Source organism: Spermophilus citellus (assembly GCF_964194105.1).
Source record: "Spermophilus citellus genome assembly, chromosome: 6".
Classification (NCBI taxonomy): Eukaryota; Metazoa; Chordata; class Mammalia; order Rodentia; family Sciuridae; genus Spermophilus; species Spermophilus citellus.
Window position 1 is genome coordinate 126,161,145 of NC_138187.1, and position 13,348 is coordinate 126,174,492.

General features: G+C 45.0%; 1 pseudogene across 1 annotated transcript in view; it reads left to right on the forward strand.

Moving 5' to 3' along the window:
• The first annotated feature begins 11,858 nt into the window (after positions 1–11,858).
• Positions 11,859–13,348, forward strand: part of LOC308651294 (glyceraldehyde-3-phosphate dehydrogenase-like) — a 37,473-nt pseudogene continuing 35,983 nt past the window's right edge. Inside the window, exon 1 of the transcript in view lies at positions 11,859–11,984. The product of the transcript in view is annotated as a glyceraldehyde-3-phosphate dehydrogenase-like (transcript). The remainder of the gene's footprint in view (positions 11,985–13,348) is intronic.

The following is a 13,348-nucleotide window of genomic DNA, read 5'->3' on the forward strand; positions in this document are numbered from 1 at the left end:
AAAGGATAGGCAAGAACTGAGAAGGCACCTTCAATTACTTACCATGCTTCTAAATTCAGTAGGATATTGCTAGCATGAAAATGGATGCCGCTCAGTGCTCAGTATAAAACAGTCTTATCTGTTCATTAACAAGCCTTCACAGAACCATAAAACTGACTCTGAGAATCCCTATGAACAGTTAATTCAAATGTGGTCAGGAGAACTGGGGATGTAGCTCAGCAGTATCGAGTGCTGGCCTAGCATGTGTAAGGAACTGGGTTCAATCCCCAGCACCACAGACTCATGTGAGAAAATGTGATCATAAAACTAAAAATACTCAAAATGAACTCAACGTTCTTTAAAATGATCTTGTAATAGAAGTTGCAATGAGATGGGAAAGTTGAGGTTGTGACTTCAGGATTCTTTTGTGCTAATATGTGACAAGATGTCCGAGGTAATAAATTCAAAGGAGGAAAGGTTTATTGTGCCTCATGGTTTCAGAGATTTTAACCCTTGGTTAATTGGCCCTGTTGCTTCAGACCTGTGGCAACACAGTACATCATGGCTGGAGCACATGGGGGACAAGGTTACTCATGTCTTGATAGCTGGAAAGCAAACAGTGAGAGAGGGTCCCAATATCCCTTTCAAGGACATGCCCCCAATGACCTAACTTCCTTCCACTAGGCTCCACCTCCTAAAGGTACGACCACCTCCACAATGGGGTAGCAGCAACTCTGCTTCTGTTGGTTGGCAACCAAGCCTTTAACATATGACCTTGGGAGGGTGGGGCACTTACAAGAACCATAGCATCCTGGGTTCAAATTCTGGCTTGCTTATTCACTAAAAAAAATTAGATAAATAGATTTACCTGTCAAAGCCTGAGATTCCTCATTCTAAGTTTCCTCAATCCAAAGAATAAATAGAATATGATTTTTCAAAGTATTTGGTAAACTGTGAAGTATTATACAGATGCATTTTGTCTAACTTTGTTATTATATTACAGGAACCTTGAATGTAAATGTCCTCAAATAGAACCCAGGAATCTGAATTTGTAAGCAGGATTTTTCAAGTGCTATGTCATTAGGCTGGAGAACCACCTCTGTGTGGTCCCTGGACCAGGAACACCTGAACCACCTGGGAACTTATTGGAAATGCAAATTCTCAGATTCCTGAGTTAGAAATTCTGGGGCAAGGTCCTGCACTCAGAGTTTTAACAGGAGCTGCAGCTAACTCTAAGCCAAGCAAAAGATTGAGAACTAGTCTGGGACATGACTTCTCACTCTGCAGCATTCATACAAGTCATCTGAAAGTCTTGTTAAAATGCCTAGGATGTCTGGTAGGGAAGGATCAGGAGATTCTGTAGTTTTTAAGGAGCTCCCATACAATGCTAAAGTTGGCAACCACATTTTAAATAGCAAAGACCTGGAAGACTCCAGCATCCTTCAGCAAAAAGGGTTCTGATTCTTCAGGACAACCTCAGGCCAGCACCCAATATTGCTTCTATGCACGTTCCCTTAAAGAAGGAGTAGTGTGGGAATGTATGCGGTAGGGGGTGGGGAGGAGATGTTCCATCTAAGTTGCCCCAAAGCCACTGTGCTAGGTAGAAAGTAAGGAGGTATGGATTGAGAGAACCATGGGGGTACTGTGGCTGAGACTGGACTGCCCCTTTATGTGTTTGAAAAGAAGCAATGACAGCTCTTGAACCCTACCCATACCCTCTTATTCCAGAGATGGCTTTGTGGGTGTCACCTGAGTCCTGTCAGAAACTGACCCTGTGTCTTCTCTGGAATCTTTTAATAGAATAAGTTTTTGGTAAGGTGCAAAAGAGAGAGTAGCTGGTCCAGAATTCCTCCACGATCTTTTGTTTTTAACCCCACCATTTAGCATTCCTTCTCATTGACCTTCTTTCCCCAGGGAACCTGCCTCTTGGGAAAATGTGGCCAGAAAGGACTTTGGTTTCAGACACAGGAGGTATTCCCAGAAGCAGAAAACATAGATACGGTATTCAAACATGGTAAAGCAGCTGGCAAGCCTCTGCCCCAAGCATCCCTGGTTCCCAGGACCCTGATGCCCATCTTCCTGGCATCACCCTCATAAGAGAACAGGATATTTAAAGGAGGTTCTTCTTGAAGGGAGAACATCTTCCTGGGTTTTAATGAGATCATTTATTGTCTCTTTGCTCTGACGAAAATGGTAAATGTGACGGGTGAAATATAAAGAATAATTAATCCCAGAGGTGGATCCATCCCCTGCAATGTGTCTTTTATTTTTTTCCCCCTCAGCCTGTTGAAAAGTTTACTGCTTCCAGATGCGTCTGGTTTCAACAGTAAAGAGGAGCTGGTTCCTTTTGAGCTGCAAACTTGTCAGGGAAAAGCTGGTTTCTGAGAAAAAGCTTAGGCAGGAAAGAGGATTCCTGAAGAAAGAGCCAAGTGAGAAAGCAGGGCTATGGTAAAGCCTTGCGGGCCTCCCCAGGGGCCTGGACCCCAGGAGGAGGTAGAGGAAGGTCTAGGTCAGCCCCCACCACAGTAGCGGCTTCTCACTAATTAGCTGTTAAAGAATCTGGCAGCCTCTGAAGGAGACATTTGTGAGGAATGCTTTCCTCAGATCCTGCCAGTGCTCTGGCAAAGCCTGCAAGCCCCAGCCCAGCCGGGGACTTCCTGCTTCCCCAGAGCTCGGGACAGGCCTCAGCCACTGTCTGGAGAGGCCTCTGGAGCCCACACATCAGTCTTTGATAAACACCAGCCACTCCCACTTCAGAAACATAAGCGCTTTAGTCCCTGCCTGTTGCCTGGCAGCTTGGAGAGAATCCTAAGAGCTAGGAGCCCCCAGGGACTACGGGATCCAGCCTTGTGACTTCAGAAGGCAAGAAAGCTAATATCATGCCAGAGGACGACTTTTTTCTCTGGTGTCCACTTGGTTCCTGAGGCTCTCTGAAGCCAAAGGGTACCTGAGGGACACTTGCTCTGAGGAGGGAAGTGAGCAGGAAGGCCTGGCCAGATATCCAGATGTGAGCCTCTGGAGACTCGGAGAGTGAGGGATTAGATGAGGAGTGCCAGGGCCTGAGTCTCTCCTACAAGGAGCTAACAAAATACGGGCAGGATAGATGTCTGTCTGTGAAGAGGGACTGAGGAGAGAGGTCTATAAGGAAAGGTGGGCCTCACTCTACTTGCCTGGTCATGAGCAGAGGAAGGGAAGATGAAGGACAGTGGTGCAGAGAGCATACTGATGTAGAGGAAGCATGGCCCTGACAGAGAAAGCTAGAACCACAGTCCCATGGAGTGGAGAAAAGATGGTGGGGGCCGGGTACAGGGGGTAAGGTGTAAGACTGGGTTTGTGAAAGCTATTACTGTCCTGCTTCCCACACCCTCACTCATTTATACTCCCGATAGCCTCTTGCTGGGGTTCCTAATGCAACCTATGTCTTGGTTTGGAACATCCTAGACCCTGAGCTAGGATATAAGTAGGGGTAACTTACCCACAACACTTTTGGGGGCCCATGAAAATGTTTCAATTTTTTTTTTAGAAACAGAAGAAAAATGAAATTTTAAATAAAAAATATTTTAATACATAAATTAGTACATTTATTTTTATACCAATAGTCATAAAATATATTTTGCTGGTTTTCAATGAAGATGCCCACAACCACAAAGGCCAAAGTGCCTAGGACCTACAAAAGTCACAATGAGACCCTGGGTATGAGAACTGTGCTAAGAACCTTATATATAGGAGTCTTCATAATAGTCCTTTTGTTATCCCCTTGTAACAGGTAAAGAAACTGAGACTCAAAGAGGTTAAATCACTTGCTCAAGACCCTGGCTCATAAGCTGTAGAGCTAGCATCCCTGCTATTTCTGTCTGACTCCCCAGCTCTTCCTTTTCCCCATCATCTGCAGAAAAGTGAAGGACTGGGGGTGAGTGTCAGGGAGGAAATTTCCGTGGGGGAATGTGTCTTCTCTCTTGGCTGCTCTCATCTCTCCAAAGCAGGCCCAGGGAGGGCACCAGAGCCCCTCTAAGTTTAACATCTGCAAACAGCCGTGAGGGTGCATCTCTGCAGATTCTTGGAGCTGCTCCGTCTGCTTCGGCCAGATGCATATTTGTGGCTTTCCTCCTTGGCTCCTTTCCCCGAGTTTTCATTCCTTTTATTCTGAGATGGAGCTGAAATTTTTCCAACAGGGCCCATTGTGGACACCCAGAAGTCAGTAGGGACTCCAAAAGGAAGTTAAGGCTGGGGAAGGAGGCCAACCTAAAGTACACAACACTCAATCCTTTATTACTCACATGTGGCCTGACCGCTGGTGGACCAGCTCCAGGAAAATCTGAACTGAGCCTCCCTGAGGCTGTCCAGGCCAGACCTGGATACCCCCACCCCAGCCAAGCTTATTGTTTTCATATTATAGCCCCAAAAGCACTGAGCTGAGGCTCAATAGACATGGCCCTTCTAGTCTCAGCTGCACAGTTGAACTTGAGCCCAGTGACCTTGATCAAAACGCAAAACCTTTCTGCTTTTCAATTCCCTCATCTGCAAAAGGAGGCTGTTGGAGGTGATGGTCTTTCAGGGTCTAATAATGAAATAAACAGAAAGCCTGTATTTCTACCAAGATAGGGCTATTGATTGAAAAGGGAGTCTCCAAATCCCAAAGACCACTAAGGCCCCTTTTGGCAAGTGTTCTCACTGAAGGCACTCTGGGCCCTAACCCCCTGCAGGCCAGATCACTGAGGACCGCCCATTTTAGTGGACAGTCCATCCACATAGAACATCTCCGACCAAGGCAATGACATCTGGGCAGAGGCAGGGCCACTTCTGGGAGTCGTGGCGAAGGTGCAGGCTGCCTTGGCGCCAGGATCAGGGTGCCCCCTCCTCGGACACCTAAGCCTGACCCAGTCCTGGGGCCAACCCCCGGCAGACGCAGGCGGACGCCAGAGCCTCTGGGCGTCCCCTCCTGCCCAGGCCAGGCTGGCGGTTCCCCCAGCCGCGGAAGTCGCGTGTTCTTTCTTTCTTTTCCTGTGCTTAGCGGAGCTGAAATCTGATCGTGGAAAGTCTGGGGCGGGTCTCAGACCCGCGCGGCTCTGGCTCCCAGTGCCTGGGGCGATTCCTGCCAGAGGAACCCTGCTGGGCCCTCGGAGGGGGCGGGAGGTCGGACACCTCGGGAACAGGGCTCTTTGTCTATGAGGGTGAGGGGCTGGCAAAGGAGAAGGAATTAATTGCAGGGGCGGGGAGGAGGAGGGGGCCGGGTAAGCCGAATGACACCTGACAGCTCCGGAGAGAGCCCCCCACCCGCCACCGCTGGGGGGTGGTCCTGCTAATCCCTTCGCGAGAGGAAGCTAATTACTGCAGCCAGAGAAGGCAGGATAAAAGCGAGCGGGGGACCCACACCCACTAGGCCTAGAGTCATGCTATTTGCTGCTAAATTAATATAATTATATTACCTAATACAGAAACCACGTTAAGAACTCCGGCTCTCTATTCCAACTAGGAGCTTCTGATGAGTTAAAGGCAACATCTTGGTTTAATTCCTTCTTTTTTTCCCATCGTACCCCCCCCAACACACACACACACACACACACACACACACACACACACTCTACAAATGTCAGAAATAAATTATCGAAACCAGATGTAAGGTTTGGGGTGCATATTTTCAGGCAGTTCTGTGCTAACAGATGCCTTGTATTAATAATGTACAGTTGTGACAGGAAATATGGTTTAGAGTCCTGGAAAAACATGAAAGCTAATTCCATTACCCCTTTTCATGGTACCTACTTCTCAAATGCTCAACTGGTTTGGATTACAGTGAAACTCTAGAGGAAAAACGATTTGGTCTGCAATGGTAACTTAGCTCTGCATCCAGCCTCTCCCCTGGAGAAGCACCCACCTTCCCAGGCACCTGCAGACCTACATTCACTGTGCAAATAACCAGAGATGAGAACATCTGGACCAGGTCATTCCTCAGGGGAAGGTGCCTCCAAATGTTCTCTCCTTTCCTGTTCATGGTAGACAGTAAAACCCAACTGATGATCCTTGTTTTGCACTCTTGCCTGGGACATACAGTCCCTTTAAACCTGGCCTACCCCCTCACACTTCACTTGGAGCAAAAGTAAAAACAATAAAACACTTTTATGCTCCAGGAACCAGATAAATCCTGGTAATTGATCTCGGGAGAGGGATTATTAAGGGGCTAAGTGCAATGCTTTCCAGAACTGGGGGTGTAATAAGCATGAAGCCAAACAAATGCACAATTTGTTATCTGTATTTCATCACTTGATGCATTGCAAGCAACTGGCTTGAATATGGCTTTTCTCCAGGAGGGGAGAAGGCACTAAAATAGCTGTAACACATCCATTGACAGTTATGCTCTGCTGCTGAAAAAAATGTCTGCACTCTCCCTGTCTCACACAGGCAAGCACACTCAGTTCCTACTCTGCTCTTTTTAGGGACAGATTCCTCTCCACTTTATGCCAATATCCAATACAAAAAGACAAAACTCTTTCAAAGTGCTCCCCACTCTACATCTATGAAGAAACAAGTGGGTAGCCAGCAAGGTCATCTAACAGACCTAGACCTAGATGAGAAAGGCTTTCCAAAGAACAATGAGGAAGGAGAGATATATGTATCAGATTAGTTGAGTTGGACCAAAGAATCACAGCCACTAAAACAATACCTGATGTGTATTGCCAGGCACGGTGGCACACTCCTGTAATCCCAGCGGTTTGGGAGGTTGAGGGAGGTAGATTGTGAGTTCAAAGCCAGCCTCAGCAATGGTGAGACACTAAGCAACTCAGTGAGACTCTGGGATGTGGCTCAGTGATCAAGTACCCCTGAGTTTAATCTCCAGTACCAAGTAATAATAACAATAATATCTGACATTGATTGTGAGTTCACTCCTTTCCAGGTACACTCCTATTTGCTCTTATGCATATGTTATATAATCCTATCAGTCCCTGATAGGATAGGTACAATAAAACTGTATCCCTAGTTTGTAAATGGAGCTGGGTTTTAAAGACGCTGAGTAATCTGCTGATGGTCACAGTCAGTGGCAGAGCCAACACTCAAAATTAAGTCTGTCTGAATTTTGGGCAAGTCCAAATTGTGTCGTTCTTATACCAAAACATTTTTTTAAAAGCAGATTGTATAGTTAATGTCTACAATATATTAACAAAACTTTCCCTTGTAGACATTTTTTTTTAATTCTTTTTTTTTTAAAGAGAGAGTGATAGAGGGAGAGAGAGAGAGAGAATTTTTTTAATATTTATTTTTTAGTTCTCGGCGGACACAACATCTTTGTTGGTATGTGGTGCTGAGGATCGAACCCGGGCCGCACGCATGCCAGGCGAGCGCGCTACCGCTTGAGCCACATCCCCAGCCCGACATTTTTGTTAATGATAGTGATTAACCTAGAAGTGGAAGAAAGTTCTGGGGATTAAGAATCAAAAATTTTAGTCTTTCTGGGCTGGTAATATAGTTCAGTGGTAGAGTGCTTGCCTAGCTTGCTAAAAGTCCTGGGTTCAATTCCCAGTACTGCAAAAAGCCCTGGCTTTCAGCTCTAGCTTTAGCCCTTCTTACCCATAAAATCAGGAAATTAGTCTTTGTAGCTTCAGTTTCTCCACCTTAAAGGTTGACTTGATGATTATTGCCCCGCTAATGAAGATCATTTGAATAATGGCTATTCACATTTTTGTAAAGCACTAGGAAAATAATTGTGTACATTCCTTTACCTTCTGATCTTTATTTATCCTAACTATAAAACTGAGATTGACAGTATGTAGGTTCCTCAAAAGACTAGAAATGGAACCACTGTATGACCCAGCTATACCACTCCTCAGTATTTACCCTGAAGAAGTAAAATCATCTTACTGCAGTGACATATGCATACCCATGTTTATAGCAGCACAATTCACAACAGCCAAACTGTAGAGCAGGCGTAGGTGTCCATCCATGGATGAGTGTATAAAAAATGTGGTTCAGGGGCTGGGGATGTGGCTCAAGCGGTAGCGTGCTCGCCTGGCATGCGTGCGGTCCAGGTTCGATCCTCAGCACCACATACCAACAAAAATGTTGTGTCCGCCGAGAACTAAAAAATAAGTATTAAAAAAAAAATTCTCTCTCTCTCTCTCTCTCTCTCTCCTCTCTCACTCTCTCTTAAAAAAATGTGGTTCATATACACAATGGAATTTTATTCAGTTATAAAGAAAAATGAAATTATGGTATTTGCAGGAAAATGGGTGGAACTAGAGACCATTATGTTAAGCAAAATAAGTCAAATTCAGAAGGTCAAGGGTCATATGTTTCCTGTTATATGTGGAAGCTAGAGAGTAAAAAGGAAAAGAAAGGTGAGTGTGGATTTCTTAAAAATCAAAGGGAGATCGGGAGGGAATGGGACCAAAGTATGGGAGTGAGGAGGGAGAGGGGTATGCTGGGGAATGATATTGGCCAAATTATATTGTCATATTATGTGCGTGTATGAATATGTAACAACAAATCCTGTCAGTATGTGCAACTATAGTGCACCAATAAAAAATGTGGGGAAAAAAAAGAATATCAACCCCCCACACACCAAAAACCCTATGAGATTGGGTTAAATAACATTATGCTCCACCTCCTGCTCTGAAGTGGTACATTTCAAGGATGGTTGTTATGGTATGGTTCAAAGGAGCAAAAGCCAGGAAGCAGAGAATACTTTCTAAGAGGAAATAACTGGATCTGTTGCTACACACCCACACAATGGAATAGTACACTCTAATGAACATGAAAAATCAGAGCTACACCAGATAGCTTGGTGGAATTTCCATGAGGTGCTAAGCAAGAAAAGTAAGATGTGAGGAAAGGTGTATAAATATTCCCACCACTGTAAAAAAAATGAGCAGCACTTCCTCACCCCAGAATGTGCATAAATATATATTCTATACAGAATTATAAGAGCAAAAAGAAAATTATGGAGAATATACTCTATATTAATGGTATTAAGGTGGGTAGAAAATGGAGCCAGGGCTAATCATACAACCGAAATAGGGCAGGGGGAAGACCACGCTTGAAAATAACAAAAGGCATGAATTTGCTCAACACATGCAATTGGGAAAAGATTGTCATGTGTAGCTATATGATTTTTTAAAAATATGACTCATTCATAAGTTATTTACAATAAATAGCATTTTTTATTTAGAGATTCCTTGCACACATCGGTATACATCTATTGGTACTCTTATCACAAGATGACTGGATGTCAATGGAACGTTCCCTAAGGTAGAAAGTTCCCTAACGCAGTTGGATTACTACCCCTGTTCTTTAATCATGTTTATGCTATATATATGCATATGCAACATTTTTCTCATATAAAGAAAACTTTTCCAGCACCTACCCAAGCACTTCATTTATATTCAACAAGTACCTCTTGAGGGTCTATTTGTAGGCGCTGGTCTAGAAGTAACAGTGAGCAGAACAAAGCCCCCACCCTGATGAAGAGTACCCTCTAGTGGGGGAGAGAGATAACAAAGATCAGAAGCCAGGTGATCTCAGGTGTAGGCTGTGGTCTCAGCCACTCAGGAGGCTGACTGAGGCCAGCCTGGGCAACATAGCTCACAAAACAAAACAAAAAAATAGTAAATAAAACATAAGAACAGTAAGCGATACCAGCTGTGAATAAAAATAAAGCAAGAGGGGAGAAGTAGCTTTGTGATAAAGCCCTTGTCTAGCATGCACAATACACATACATAAATGTAATATTATGATAAAGTAAAGAGGAGGAAATGGGAGAGAAGGGGGTACGGGGAACCACGCAAAAAAGAGTGTTCAAGGAAGACCTTTGCAATGACATTCAGGCTGAGACCTGCATGGAGTGAGACAGGGTGACGTGCATCTGAGCGGGAGACAAGATCCGATCTGTCTTCCTTGGCCTTTCACCTCGTTTCTTACCAGCCCTCTAGCTCTGGCCTGTCTCCCAATTTCTGTTTCTTGCTTTCTATGGCCGATTTTCCATACAGGCAGCCTTAGTGATCCTTTTCAAATGTAAATGAGATCATGTTAGAACACTACAAAAGCCTCCAGGAACTTGCCATCACTCACAACAACATCCAAGGTCTTTCCCTTGCCTGGCCAAAGCCCTCAGGCCTCTGCCAGCCACCTCTCTGACCTCAGTCCCGCCTTTGCTTTCTCACCAGCCGCCCCCCATGGCTCTTCCTGGAACAGGCCAAGCACACACCTGCCTGGGCTGCTCTCTGGGCGGTCCCTAGACCTGTAGCTCCCATAAGTGGACCGTGATTCACCCAATTGGTCTGGCCATAGATTTTAGGAGTGGCTCTTGACTCCTTTTCTTTCATGCCACAGCCAATCCATTGGCAAGTCCTGACAGGTGTCCACTTCAAGGGAATCCAAGTCAGAACACTTCTTCTACTAGTACACATGATCCTAATCCAAGCCACTGCCATATCTCAGTCGGATGACTACACCGACCTTGTTTGACATCCTGCACCTATTACCTATCCTTCACTTAGTAGCCAGAAAGATCCTTTTCAAAAATGTGTTCCACATTCAAAATATACGTATTGAGTCCAGCTATGTGCGAGGGCCTAATATCATTGCTGGAGGTTCATCAGTGAGCAAAATACAGAAGGTGCCAGTCCTGAGGGAAACAAAAGTTTGGAGAAGAAATTGAAGACAAGTTCTGCTTTGTGCATGTTGAAATAAGCAGTTGATTTAATTGGTCAATATTATAAAACATGTTTGTATATACAGCCATAGCCACTGGCACTTTATTGTTATTTCTTTAATGGTTTAAATTTACAAATTCAGTACTCAGGATGCTCTATTTTTTCCCCCAATTGAAATGTTCTGTGTCGTGCTGGTGGTAGATGCCTTGATATCACATCACAAACTACAGTGTGTGTGTTATACCTAAGGTCTAGTTGGGAATAACATTTCCAGACATTTTAGAAATAAAAAATATAATTATTTCCTAATTATATTTGTATATGAATACAAACAATCTATTCAGATAAGATGTTCCTGAAGGAAGCTTTCAATAAGACATATACAGGCAAGGATCTCTATCTACTGACTCCCATCAGTTCCAAAAAGGCTTTGAGGGGGAAAAACTGTACAGAAATGGGTAATTTTAACTGTCATCAATCACAATTTAATCTTAAGTTGGTCCTATTCCCAAACTTTGATTAAAATGCTTCTTCCAAGCTACCTTTAATTTTACTTTGGCTGTTTGCCCCAACACCTGGAGAGCAAGAATTACAGTTTATTCTCCATTTGACCCCAGTCCTGGTATACAGTCACTGACACAAAATACAGGTTTGTTGAATAAATGAATGACATTTTTAGGGCAAGCCTTAATTCTAAGTCTTGTGACTAACTGAAACAAACGTTGGCATTAGAAGTATCTTCCTATCTTTTCAGGGGCATTTCAGCAAGAACAGTATTAGGACTGTCTCTTTCCACAAATTCTAGAATTTTCTCCATGGCTCTCAGCAATTTTTTTTTTCTTCCAAAGGCCCCTGATTCAGAAGAGTTTGGTTTCAGGATACAGAAATCATTATACTCATTTTAAACAGAAAAATTATTTAATATCAGGAATTAGGTGCCTGCAAAATTGTTGGCAGGTCTGAAGCAGCAGATCTAGCCCAGGCATACTGGAATGACTCCCAAAACAACAGCCCAGAGCTGGCTGGGTAGGGGTACTGCTGCCCATGACGGTGAGTCTGAAGATGACGAATTAAAGCATCCACATGGCCAGGGCCACCACTCATTTCAGGGATCAAGAATCTGTCACCACCATCATCAGACCCACAACCTTTTGTTACCTTTAAGGCTGTGACAGGGCACAGGAAGGCCGCTATAGAGTATACCATGTCTGCCCAGACACACCTGCTGCAGGAACCAGGATGACTCTGGACAAGACTGAGGAAAGACAAGCCGGGCTGCTCAATTCTCCTGCGGACACTCAAGGGCCAAAGCTGCAGGAAGAGGACCTTTGTCTCGCTTGTACCAGTGCATTGAACAGGCAGAACGTACATTCTCATGGAGAATTCTAGCTACAAGGAAGTCTGAAAAACAGAATTAACTTTACAGATTCAGGGTAAATCATATAGGATATCATACCTGGGAAGGTAGAAGAGATGCTGAGTGCCCATTGGCCATAATTACTGTGACCCTATCATGCATTTGGCAAAAATAACAATAGCATCGATACAGCGAACACAGAGCCCTGGCCAGATGCTGGTTTTTAGAAGGAAGAACTACCCCTGACATCCCTAGCATACGAGCATCAAACTCCCTCATGAACAAATAACCACCCACTTGAAGGGAGGGGGACTTACACCTCCATTAACATGATTACACACCACCCTTGCTGAAGCTGGGGGAAGGAAGGAGCAAACAGAGCCATTTTAGGTGGAAAATGGAAGAATGAAAAAAGGTATATTTTCCATTTTAAATAGGCATCTTTTCCTTCCATTTGACTTCTTTTGTGGTCTGACTGAATGTCCTTCAGCGGGTCAGTGTGCGGCGTGGGAGAAGAGTGACACAGCTGTCCCCAGGCTGAGAGGAGAGACCCAGTTCCTCCTCCCAGGGCTCTCTGGGGGTCTGACTTGGCGAGCTGCTCTCCGCTGTAATGTGGTTCTAATTAAACACAAAGCTTGACAAAGAAAAAAATTAGATAAAAATGAAAAGGGCCTGAGGGTAGGAATTGGAAGATTCCAAAGGGGCCTCTAGGGAGGACGCCATTTAAACAACCATGGAATTGCATGTGTTTGGGGAGCGAAAGGGAGAGGGGTGCACAGGAAAAGGGCATGCGTGACAAAAGAAGTGCATGGCAGTGAGACAGCTTCTTGAGAGACAGACACATGGGAGGGGGGCCCTCAAAGCCACTGGTCTTGTCTCCACCGCTCAGTTAGGGTCCCACCCAGAGCTCTGCCTGGCAGCAGAACACAACCGGCCTAGATTACCCGTCCTGGGTTAGGGGGATCAATAAGCGGGTTGCCTTGCTGAGGTAGGACATAGTCAAGGACATCGGCCAAAGATTGAAGGGTGCCTGGAGCATAGACTGTGGTTTGGTCAGTGACCAAATGAGATCTCGCCAGAAGAAGCTGCAGAGATGAGGATAGGAGAGATGGGGGTACTAAATGGAATTACACCGTCAGGAAAGTCTGTCTGGGGAATCCCTTCAGCTTGTCCTATAAAGCTCAACAGCCTGGAACGACAAGAAGCGCCGCCCCCACGGGGCTCTGCTCCCTCACCATCTGCCGCTTTCCTGGAGTGACTTGGGCAAGATGAGGCTGCCAACTTTGGGTGGGTTTCTGGGGCCACCAAGGAAGAGCCAGCAATTGCCCCTGGTCATAGATAACCAAGCCATCATACTCTTCCGTGTCCTCAA